The sequence below is a fragment of the Manis pentadactyla genome, chromosome 8 (assembly GCF_030020395.1).
Source record: "Manis pentadactyla isolate mManPen7 chromosome 8, mManPen7.hap1, whole genome shotgun sequence".
Lineage (NCBI taxonomy): Eukaryota > Metazoa > Chordata > Mammalia > Pholidota > Manidae > Manis > Manis pentadactyla.
In genome coordinates, this window is record NC_080026.1 from 64,285,258 (window position 1) to 64,296,427 (window position 11,170).

An 11,170-nucleotide genomic window follows, 5' to 3' on the forward strand; every position below is an offset into this window, starting at 1 on the left:
TCACTAAATAAATGCTAGGTTCAAGCTCTCTCTCCTACTGCAAAGGTAGGACAGTCACTGGTTCCCCCACCACCTCCCACCCCACCAACATGCACAGCAGCACTGGGCCATGGAAGAGGGCCCGGGTCAGGCACCCTCTGAACACCCCACGTCTGTTGGGTCCCACTTTGGTTGACCAGTGTTCTTGTTTGCACATGATGGTCAGCTAACTTCTCACAATTTTCAAAAATGTACAACAACCAGAATACCTGTCAGCAAGGCTGTATTACCCAGTTAACCTTCCATACGCTGGGGTGGCCTGGGCCTCTAGATCCACCTAGGACACCACCTCTTAATCTTACCCTGACAGTTTGCTCAGAAGTCCCACGTACAGAAGAGAGCAGGGATCGGAAAGGACCCCAGGAGGAAACACTCACTGCTTGGCAGGAAAGGATTGTGGGCTCACCTTGTTACTAATCATGTAAAATCCATGCACTTTCCAGGCCACTGAACCAAATGAGAGTGTCCTGCCACTGCTGACTGATGTGTATGTAAGAGTCTGAAGCCAACAGTGCCAGGAAAGTGCCTGGAAGCTTTGGAAGCAGCTTGTATCTGTTTGCAAACAATTTGTTTTCTCCCAGATGACAGTCTGTTTCTTCCCACGAGACTGACGATGCTCCTCCTGAATGAACGCTCACCTGGATTCAAGGAATGAGTTCAGGTTCCCCACCTGCCCTCCTGTTTTGTCCAGGGAGCTCCCTGAGAGCCCCACCCCTGTCAGGGGCACAGCACCCCAGAACTGCAGGGTCTCTGCTGAGCTGCCCAGCCCTTTGGGTTCTCCTGACATGATTCCTGCAGGGACATGCAGAGTGGAAGCATGAGGTGCCTGTGCGACAGTGCCTGGGACCCTACTGGCTTGCCCACTGACCCTGCTTCCTTGGGGTTCATCCTCTCCAATCTTGGGCTGGCCACTCCCCCGCTCAGCATCCTTCGCAGGCTCCCACTGATTAAGTGGGAACTCCAAATTGGGCACCCAGCTCTGCCTTTGGTGTTAATTCCCATGGGCTCTGTGGGGTATTTACTCCTCTGCACACTTGAGCATAGCCCTGCCTCTGTATCTTTGCCTGGCTGTTCCTTCTGCCTGGAATGCCTTTTCCTTTTTACCCCTACTTGATGAACTCCTAGTCTTTCCAGGCCCAGGCAACCTTCCCTGACTCCCCTTTCATTCCACTGTCCTGTCTTGTCAGCTCTGGGATTGACTGCTCTGTCCCCTGTGCTTCCGCAGCACTTGCCGCTGTGCTTCTCTCAAGTCACATATTGCATTGCCTGAGAACTGTCCCCCCACTGAACTGTGGATATCAGCTCCATCTTTGCTCCCCAGCCCCCAGGAAAGTCCCTGGCACATTCTACGAGCTCAGGTCATGAAATGGAGTGTGTCCTTCAATTAGCATGGCCAGATTCCCCCCAACATTATCAGGGGAATACAACATGCAGGGTTAACTAAATGCCCGGAGTGAGGGAAGACAGCTTTGTTGATCACAGTGGAGCAAGTGGGGAAGTGTATTAGGAAGTGGGTGTGGTAAGGGAGAGATCAATGTCCTGAGGCTCCGGGGGCAGGCAGCAGGGTTGTGAGCAGCTAGTGTCCATCCACTTTTGGTCTCCTCTAGAAATAAAACTCTAGGAGATTCCTGAAATGGCAGGGCAGGCTGGTCATGCAGGTCCATCTTACCCAGACATCTGGATGCCTGATGGTGCAGTTTGCCTCACATGGACACCCAGAAAAGGGGGTCCTTGGCCCTATGCAGGCCCACACACATTTGTACAAAATAAAATGCAATGGGCAAGCTTCAATCTGCAGCAATTTTTGCACATTCCAATCCAAAATGCCAGCTGTCTAGTTTAAGGGGAGTCCCCAGCGCCTTGTTTATTCTGAACTATTAATTCTCCTACCTAGACAGCATCTGTAGCCAGAGGTGTGCAGAGCAGTTTGTAAGCAGGATGTCATCACCCTTCCTTTACTGCCTGCTCCTCAAGAGACTCCTTGTGGGAGAAAAGCCATAGTCCAGGCACCCCACAGGTCTAGGGGTGTGTGAGGCCAGATGGAGAGGGGCCACCATGTTCTTCTGCAAGTTCTGGCACCTTTGAGAAACACCAGCTCCTTAGGTGGTAAAGAACTAAGCTTGGCCTACCAACCCAACTAACTAAGCCAACCCAAACACTGACAAAACTATATATAAATGCAAGACAAACCCACTAGCCAGAGAGAACTGGAGCATGAAGAAGCTGCTTCCAGAAGCATGGTGTCCTGAAGATCTGAGAGTGAGGATTGTGTACCTTGTGTACCTTATGTATGTATGTACTGGTGCCTGGTGCTAAAACTCACAGTGACCTGTTGACAGCCGTGTTGAGAAATCACCGCAGATGGAAATAAAAAAGGAGAAAGAAAGTCAGACTGTGCTAATAAGACCTTATTACTCACAGGCCAGAACTGAAGGTCACCATAATGTTAAGTCTTTCACCCTCTGATTTCCCCTTCCCAGCGCCACTTTTTGCAAATGACTTCACTTTGAAACCTTAGCTCTGGCAACAATCTCACACACACACCATGCACTTCCTTGTGACCCTACTCAGTGATGGAGTTATCTTCTATCATCCTTACTAAATCCTTCTGTGTCCCTAGGCTCATTCCTGGAAGGTGTCCGAACAACATTTATAGCCCTCCCAGCCGGTGAGAAAGCATGTTGAACCATGCCTTGACTGCCAGCCCCAGGACAATATGTGACTCCCATGTCCCCTCTTTGCGGCCTCACACCAACATAAAAATGCTCCTTGTCTCCAGTAAAAATAAAAATTTGTCTCAATCCACCTCTCTCAAGTTACTCTCATCCTTTCTCCTCTTGTTCAAAGACACATTCATACACGTCGATGATCAGACTGACCAGCCATTTCTCATCTCCCACTCCTCAGGCCACAGTGATCTCTGCCCCCACGCCCACTGCAGTTGCTCTGGCCATGCGGCTTCAAGGTCTTCTGGGTCTAAAGCCACTGCCCCCTTTTCAGCCTTTCTTTTATGTGACACAATGGGCCACTACATCCTTAATATAACTTGCCCATTTCCTGTGAATCACACTTTCTTTTCCTCTGACCACTGTGGCTGCTTTTCTCAGCCTCTTCTATGAACCTTTGGATGTTAGTTACTCAGGATTCTTTCTTAAGCAATGCTCTTTCCACGGGTCCCCTTCCGGCCACGTGGCTGCTGTCACTGGGTGTGATGAAGCCCTGCTCATCTCTCCTCTGGCCCAGCTCTCCCTCCATGCACCAGCCCCAGGAGACACTAGCTTGCCCTTTCACTAGGCATTTCTCAAGTTTGCCAGACTTTTTCTTAAGGATTCCATCTCAGCAAATACCACAGCTATCCTCCCAGTAACTCCAGCCAGTTTCCTGGGAGTCAAAATTGGTTCCTTATTCCTGGATCCCATCTGTTTCAGTTATCCACTTAATGCCTCTCAGCTCCAGATCCATGCTTTATTTCCTGCTCAGCAAAAACAGAGCTCAACGCTGTCAGCAGAGGATGCTGGAGGGAACTGCAGGAGGGAGGGGCCTCTCTTTGGGTGCCAGTGCGCTGCTGTTTGCTTATCCTTCTTGCCAGGTGGGGGCAGGGGTGCCCTTTAGAAGTGGGTCCTTTCAAGGCCTTGGCCCAACCCAGTGACACCCTGCTACCTTTCTGGCAGGGACACCACCCTGCATGCCTCATGCTCTGGCAAGCAATTTCCCAAGACTGTTTCCATATACCCACCACCAGCCTCAACCCAGCTTGTTCCCAACAGGGTGCCTCCCACCTCCTGCCCACCTGCCTGCAACACCAGGTGTTGCTTCCTGTCCGCGTAGAGACAGGACCGCTACGGCCCTGGGCTGCTCTGAGCCTCCCATGCAGTGAGCTAACACGCCTCTCCCATAAGGTCTGAACCCCAGCCTTGCCTTGGGGAGGGTCGCCCCTTCCAAGTTTCTACCTTCTAGGGTACTCTCTCTCACCCCCAGGGTATCCTTTAGTTACATGTTAATCCTTTCATTGTTCCCCTGTTATAGTTATGAATTCTTGATATTAAGCATCCCTAGTTCCAATTACCGCACGACTTCCTTCTCCTGATTAAATGCTAACTGATACACAAACAAAACCAAAACCAAGGTGTTTACTCTGTCATCCAAATTTCTATTAAGCCCCTACGCTCTTCATTTTCTCTGCTTCTTCCCATATCAAAACCACCGTGGTTTCTTGCTCCAGCTTCTGCGGTCATCCCGGTAACTGGTCTCTCCTCAGTGATCTGACTCCTCCCCATCCATTTTTCTCCTCACTCCGTATCTATTTACTCTGTACTTGAAAACTTAAGAGAGGTTTCCCCTCTAAATAAAGCCCCAAATCATTGGCATATCCTGCCCGTTAATCAAAACCTGACTTTCCTGGCCATATTCCAACCTCAGTTCAACCTCCCTCCTCCCTCTACCCTTCCAAAAATTGGTAATTTGCACTTTCTCTCCTGCTTAATCCATCCTGCTGGTAGACTTGTTCCATTCTACAGCATGTCTACTCAAAACCCAGCTTCTGGGTTGTTATTTTTTATCTTGAATTTTTTTTAATACTGTACTTCATTAACTTCCTCTTTTTATTCTTTTTTTCGCACTTTGGGATTACTCAATTTTTATGTTAACTTTTGAAATGACAGGACAGCACATTTAAACTACCATTATCCCTCTAAGTATTGTTGTAGCTTACTCCGTGGCTTTGATATGCAATATTTACATTGTTAAGAATCTTTACTAATATTTACATTGTTAGTCATTTTTTTCTAAATCTTTGGTAATTTTCATGATTACTTCTTTGGGCCCATGAAATATTTAGAGATGTGTTTTTTAATTTATTGGGTTTTGTTGTTGGTCTTCATTGAGCTTTATTGCCTTTTACTGATTGATATCTAATTTTATTCTATTGTGGTCAGAAAACACATAGGATATGTTTGTATGATAGTATCTTCTGTATGATAATGATTCACTGGCATTAAGGTTTCAATCTTTATACATTTCCCAAGTAGTTGTAAATAATGACTATTTATTTGTTTCTCACAGAGCTATTTCTATATATCTATAATATTAAGCTTATTCAATTAATGTATTTCATTAGTTATGTATGTCAGCAGTTATGACAGAGGTATATGAAAATCTCCCTACTCTTGTAGGCTTTCAGTATTTATGCAAAATTTTAGTCAAGTCTATTTTATCCTTTTACACTCTGATTTTTAATATGTACATGTTTTCTCATTGTTTTATCATCCTAATGAATAATTGTTTCTTATTGAGTAATTTAAGATTTTTATTCCTATTGGTCCTGACTTAACAATGTGTTTACACTAACATTAGTGCTGTTCTAGTTTTTAATTTTACCTTCATTCTAGGATTTTGGTATAAGTGAACCTCTAGTAAATAGAACATAGCTGGAGTTTTAAAAATCTAATTTGGGAAAAGTTGCTTTTTAAGTAATCAGATAAATTAACTTAAATTTATTATAAATATTTAGACTTAATTTGTCATTTTATTTTCTAATTTTTAATTTGCTGTATTTTTTCTCCCTTTATTTCTTCTTGCCTGCTTGCCATTATATTCATCCAGGCTTAATTCACTGTACTCCCTTGTTCTTTAATAATATAGAATTACACATTCTACTCTTATTATTTTTACTAGCTACCATTACATTTTAATATCCACTCTAGACTTTACAAAGTATAAAGTTAAATTTTTTATCTTCCTCCTAGACAATACAAGAACTTTAGAATGTTTTTTATCCCAATATATCTCCTCCTCACATCTGCCAACTTATTGTATTGCCTAGTGTTTTAGTTCCACCTAATTTTTTAAATCTCCAATCTTAGTCATGTTAAAAATTGCTAACAGGCATACTTTTTTTCTGAATGTTGTTTCATGGGAGATGTTCCTTCTGATTTTAAAACTTCCTTCTTGCTGAAGTACACTTTTTAAGTCTTTTAGTAGGCTTTGTAGAGTTCATCAAATCTTCTATGGCTTTTAGCATACATCTATAAAGTTCCTATAAGGCTATACAGGAGCTTTAACAATACACTTCCATTTCTACCCTCCCATCTTTTGTGCTATTATCATTCATTTTTTTTTATGGAGGTGTAATTCTTATACCATATAATTCCATCATTAAAAGTGTACAATAATGTTTTTTATATATTCAAAGATAAGTGCAGCCACCACAACAGTCAACTTCAGAATGTTTAAATCATCTCAAAAAGAAGCCCAGCACCCTTTAGCTATCACCCAACTACTCCTTTCCCTCGCCACCAGCCCTAAACAACCACTAAACTACTTCCTGCCTCTGTAGGTTTTCCTGTACTAGACATCACACATGAACAGAATTGTATAATATATGGTCTTCTGGGACTAGTTTCTTTCACATGCTCTAATGTTTTCAACATTCATTCATACTGTATCAAGCATCAGTACTTCCTTCCTTTTTACAGTCAAATAACATTTTATTGTATAAATATACCACGTTTTGTTAATCAGTTCATTAGCTGATTGACATTTGCGTTGTCTTCACTTTTGATTATTATGATTATGCTGCTATGAATATTTGTGTACAAGTTTCATGCTTTCAAATGAGTATATACCTGTGAGTGAAATTGTTGAGTCATATTGTAACTCTATGTTTAATTATTTGAAGAGCTGCCTGACTGTTTTCCAAAGTAGCTGCATTATTTCACATTCCCACCAGCTGTGGGAGAATGAAGCATGAGAGCTCAATGGAGGAATATCTGTAATAATCCATTTTTCCACTAGACTGCTAACATTTCTACTGATTTGTATAATTGACCATATTCATTGGAAGCAAACATAAGATTTCAAAGGTTTGTTTTCCTGGAAAGTCTCTGATGATAGACTATCTGGTTGGGGTGGAAAGGTTGAGGATGTCCCCCACACTCTCTCCTTCCACACTCACCCAGAGGTGCAGAGGGACATTACAAACACTAAATGAGAAAAAATATACCGTATATTAAGAGACCATTTTCAAATTGTGTGTTGCTGACCTAAGACAGACCACAACTGCTGCGATCAGCACAGGCCAAGACCGTGCCTCTTTCCTGCTGCGTTAGTTCCAAAGGTGAGTACTTGATCACCTCCCTTCCCCACAATATGTTCTCCTTGACATGGCATTTCCTTGTCCATCAAGGCGAGGGCCCCAGTTACCATCTTTTTTCACGGTAGTTTCCTAAGGGCCAACGCAGTTGTCATAATTTGTACCTCAACTTAGACAAGTATTTGTTTCTCCTTTCCTTTTGTTTCCTCTGAAGGAAAAAATTAATCAGTAATTATTTGATGCCCTAATTATTTGATGCCCTATGGAAGCCTAATATATAAAAACATTAGTGTAAAAGTAGGCACAGAGCAATTGGGCAAGAAAAATAAATAAAGGCATCAAATTCGAAAGGAAGAAGTAAAATTATCTCTGTTCACAAATGATACGATCTTATATATAGAAAACCCTAAAGATAAACTAAAAAAAAAAAAAAAGACCTGTTTTAAATAATAAATAAATTCAGCAATGTAACAGGATATAGTTCTGTTGCAATTCTATATTACAATTCTGCTGCAATTCTATGTACTAACAATGAACAACCTGATAAGGAAATTAAGAAAACAATGTCATGTACAATACCATCAAAAAATAAAATACTTAGGAATTAGTTTAATGAAGACTTGTACAATGAAAGCCAAAAAAACATTCCTGAAAGAAATTAAAGAAGACTAAATAAATGAAAAGACATCCCACATTCATGGTTTGGAAGACTTAATACTATTAAGATGTTTAATACTACCAAAAGCAATATAGAGATTCAACACAATCCCTATCAAAATCCCATTGACATTTTTGCAGAAATAGAAAAATCCATCCTAAAATTCATGTGGAATCTCCAGGGGCCATGAAGAGTCAAAATAATCCTGAAAAAGAAAAAAGCTGGGGAACTCACACTTCCTGATTTGAAAACTTTTTACAAAGCTACAATAATCAAAACAGTGTGGTACTAGCATAAAGACAGAAATATGCACCAATAGAACACAATAAAAAGTCTGAAAGTAAACCCACATATATATGGTCCAGTAATTTTTGACAAGGGGCCAAGACTATTCATTGGAGAAAAGACAGTCTTTTCAACAGATGGTGCTGGGAAAACTGGATATTCACATGCAAAAAAATGAATTTGGACCTTTATATAACACCATATAGAAAAATTTACTCAAAGTGGATCCATTATCTACTAGGACTTAAAACTATAAAATTATAAAATACAGAAGAAAACATAGGAAAAAACTTGACAACCATTGGATATGTCAATGATATCTTGAATATGACACTAAAGGCACAGGCAACAAAGAAAGAAATATATAACTTGTATTTCATGAAAATTTAAAACTTTTGAACATCAAAAAATACTATCAACTGAGTAAAAAAGGCAACTCACAGAAATGGGAGAAAATATTCACAAATCATGCACCTGTTAGTAGTTAACATACAGAATATATAAAGAACTCTTAAAATTCAAAAACAAAAAGCAACCTGACTTAAAAGAGGAGAAAGGACTTGAATAGACATTTCTTCAAAGAAAATATACAACAGATGACCAACAAGAACATGAAAAGATGGTCAATATCACTAATTAGGGAATACAAATCAAAACTATAATGCGATATCACCTCATACCATTAGGTTGGCTACTAGCATAAGAGAGAGAGAGAGAGAGAGAGGAGAGAGAGGGAGGGAGGGAGGGAGTAAATAACAAGTGTTGATAAGGAAGTGTAGAAATTGAAACCCCTATGTTCTTATGGTGATAATGTAAAATGGTACAACCACTATGGAAAATAGTATGGTTGTTGCTAAAAATATTAAAAATAGAATTACCATATGATCCAGCAATTCCACTTCTGAGTTTATATCCAAAAGAACTGAAAATAAGGTCTTAAAGAGATATTTATACACTCATAGTCACAGGAGAATTATTTGTTGTAGCTAAAATACAGAAGCCAATCCAACTGTCCATTGATGGATAAATGGATAAACAAATTGTGGAGGTATATAAAGAGACATATATCTAAACATAGACATAGGTATAGATAGAAATAGATAAAGATGATATGAGATAGAGCTATATAATACAGTAGTATTCAGATGTCAGATGTAAAAAGAAATTTTGACACATGCTACAACATGGATGACCATAAAAACATGCTAAATGAATTAAGCCAATTACAGAAAGACAAATAATGTATGATTCCACTTACATGATTGTTATATAGGACCTGATAATTGGCTTTTTTTTTCTTTTTTTATAATGCAAGGCCTGGCTTAAGCTTTGATTGCCTAGGCATCCTCTTCAAAAAGCACTGTCAGAATGAACATATTGCCAGCCACTCAACTGGAAAAAGAGCAGGTGCCCCCGACTATCCCACCCCAGCCTCCTTTGTTATAGGGATTGAGGTTATTGACTATTTGGACCACTATTTTTTTCTCATCCCATGCTTAAACTTTCTGCTGTTATATTTTAAATTCACCAATAAAGGATGAGCCCAGGAAATCTGAGGCCCTCAACCTCAACCTCAATAATGGCAGAATCCCAAGCCTGCATACTCTCTCGCTCTCTACCTGCACCCTCTCTGTGTGGCCTAGGTGTGTCAGGAGCTCTCCAGGACCCGTGAGTACTAAACCTTCTTTTTCAAAGTTTCCTGATGGTTGTCTTGCAAACATAGCAAGAACCACAGGGCCAGTGATTGAGAGCCACAGCCTTGGCTTTTGATAGGCTGAGATTGGCACAAAACAATGAACATGAAGTGGTCAAATTCACAGAGACAGAAAGGGTGCGGTGCCAGGGCTGGGAGAGGGAAAGTGGGAAGGAAGTTGGTGTTTAATGATACAGAGCTTCAGTTTGGGAAGACAAAAATGTTCTGGAGGTGGACGGCCGTGCTGTCTGTACAACAATGTGGATGTACTTAACGTCACTGAACTGCACACTTACAAATGGTTAAGAGAGTAAATGTTATGTTATGTGTACTTTACCGCAGTTGAAATAAATTGGAAAAGAAGTGAAAACACTCTTTCTCCAGATGTCTTTGTCTGCATTGGTTTGGTCTCTTGGCTCCACTCTGCACCTGGAGCCCAGGCCGGTAGTCTTGCCATCTGTTGATCATTCGGGGGTGTAAGTGTGGTTCATTTTCCTTTCCTTTGTATACCTGAAATTTGCTAAGAGAGTAGATCTTACGTGGTCTCACCACAAAAAAAAAAAGGTAACTGTGCAAGGTGTTGGATGTGTTAATTAACCCGATCATGGTAATCATTTCATAATGTATATCATGTTGTCCACCTTTTAAAAAAATCACATTGTATAACCACAATAGAGCTGGAATTTAATAAATTCTATTAAAGTAAATTAAACAATTTTTTGAAAGCAGCCATGGCTGTCCCTCAGTGGCTCTAGTTATTACCCAGGGGAAAATGGCAACCATGCTGAGCTGCTCTGAGAAAGTTAGCTACAGAAAGAGCTGCAAGGAGAGCCATGCCAGCTCTCCCCAGTCCCAGAGGAAGAAACCAATTACCCATATCATAGTGGAGGATAAGTTGGCTTGCCCTGGAAATATCTAAAATTGCTAAGCATGCATTCATTTACTAAGCAAATATTTATTGAGTGTGTCCTCTGTTAAGCATTCTTCTAACTAAAAGTGCAGCAACCTTGACTACTAGTCTTTGCTCATGATAGCTGTTATATCCTGTGACATTCTGGGAAAAATAACGTGCTAGGAGGACTTCTCCTGGTCCAGGATTGTTATTTTTAAAATACTAAAAATCATCAGATTATAAAGAGCTTCAGAATGTTTAGCAACAAGGTGAACCAAGACCCAGCTGTGCCACCCACTGGCATGAATGTGTGGAAACTTAAGTGAAAAGGTGGCCCTACAGGCCCAGGACCATTCGATAAACTCTAGAAGACAGGTGGTTTCCTAACACCCTGCTATTTAATTCAATGGGAGTCAACCAACAAGGAGAAGGTCAAGATGTACTCCTAAGTAACTCTGTTCTTGCCTCCCAGAAGACTCACAGAGAGCAGAGGGCTACAGAAAGGCCTTCTCA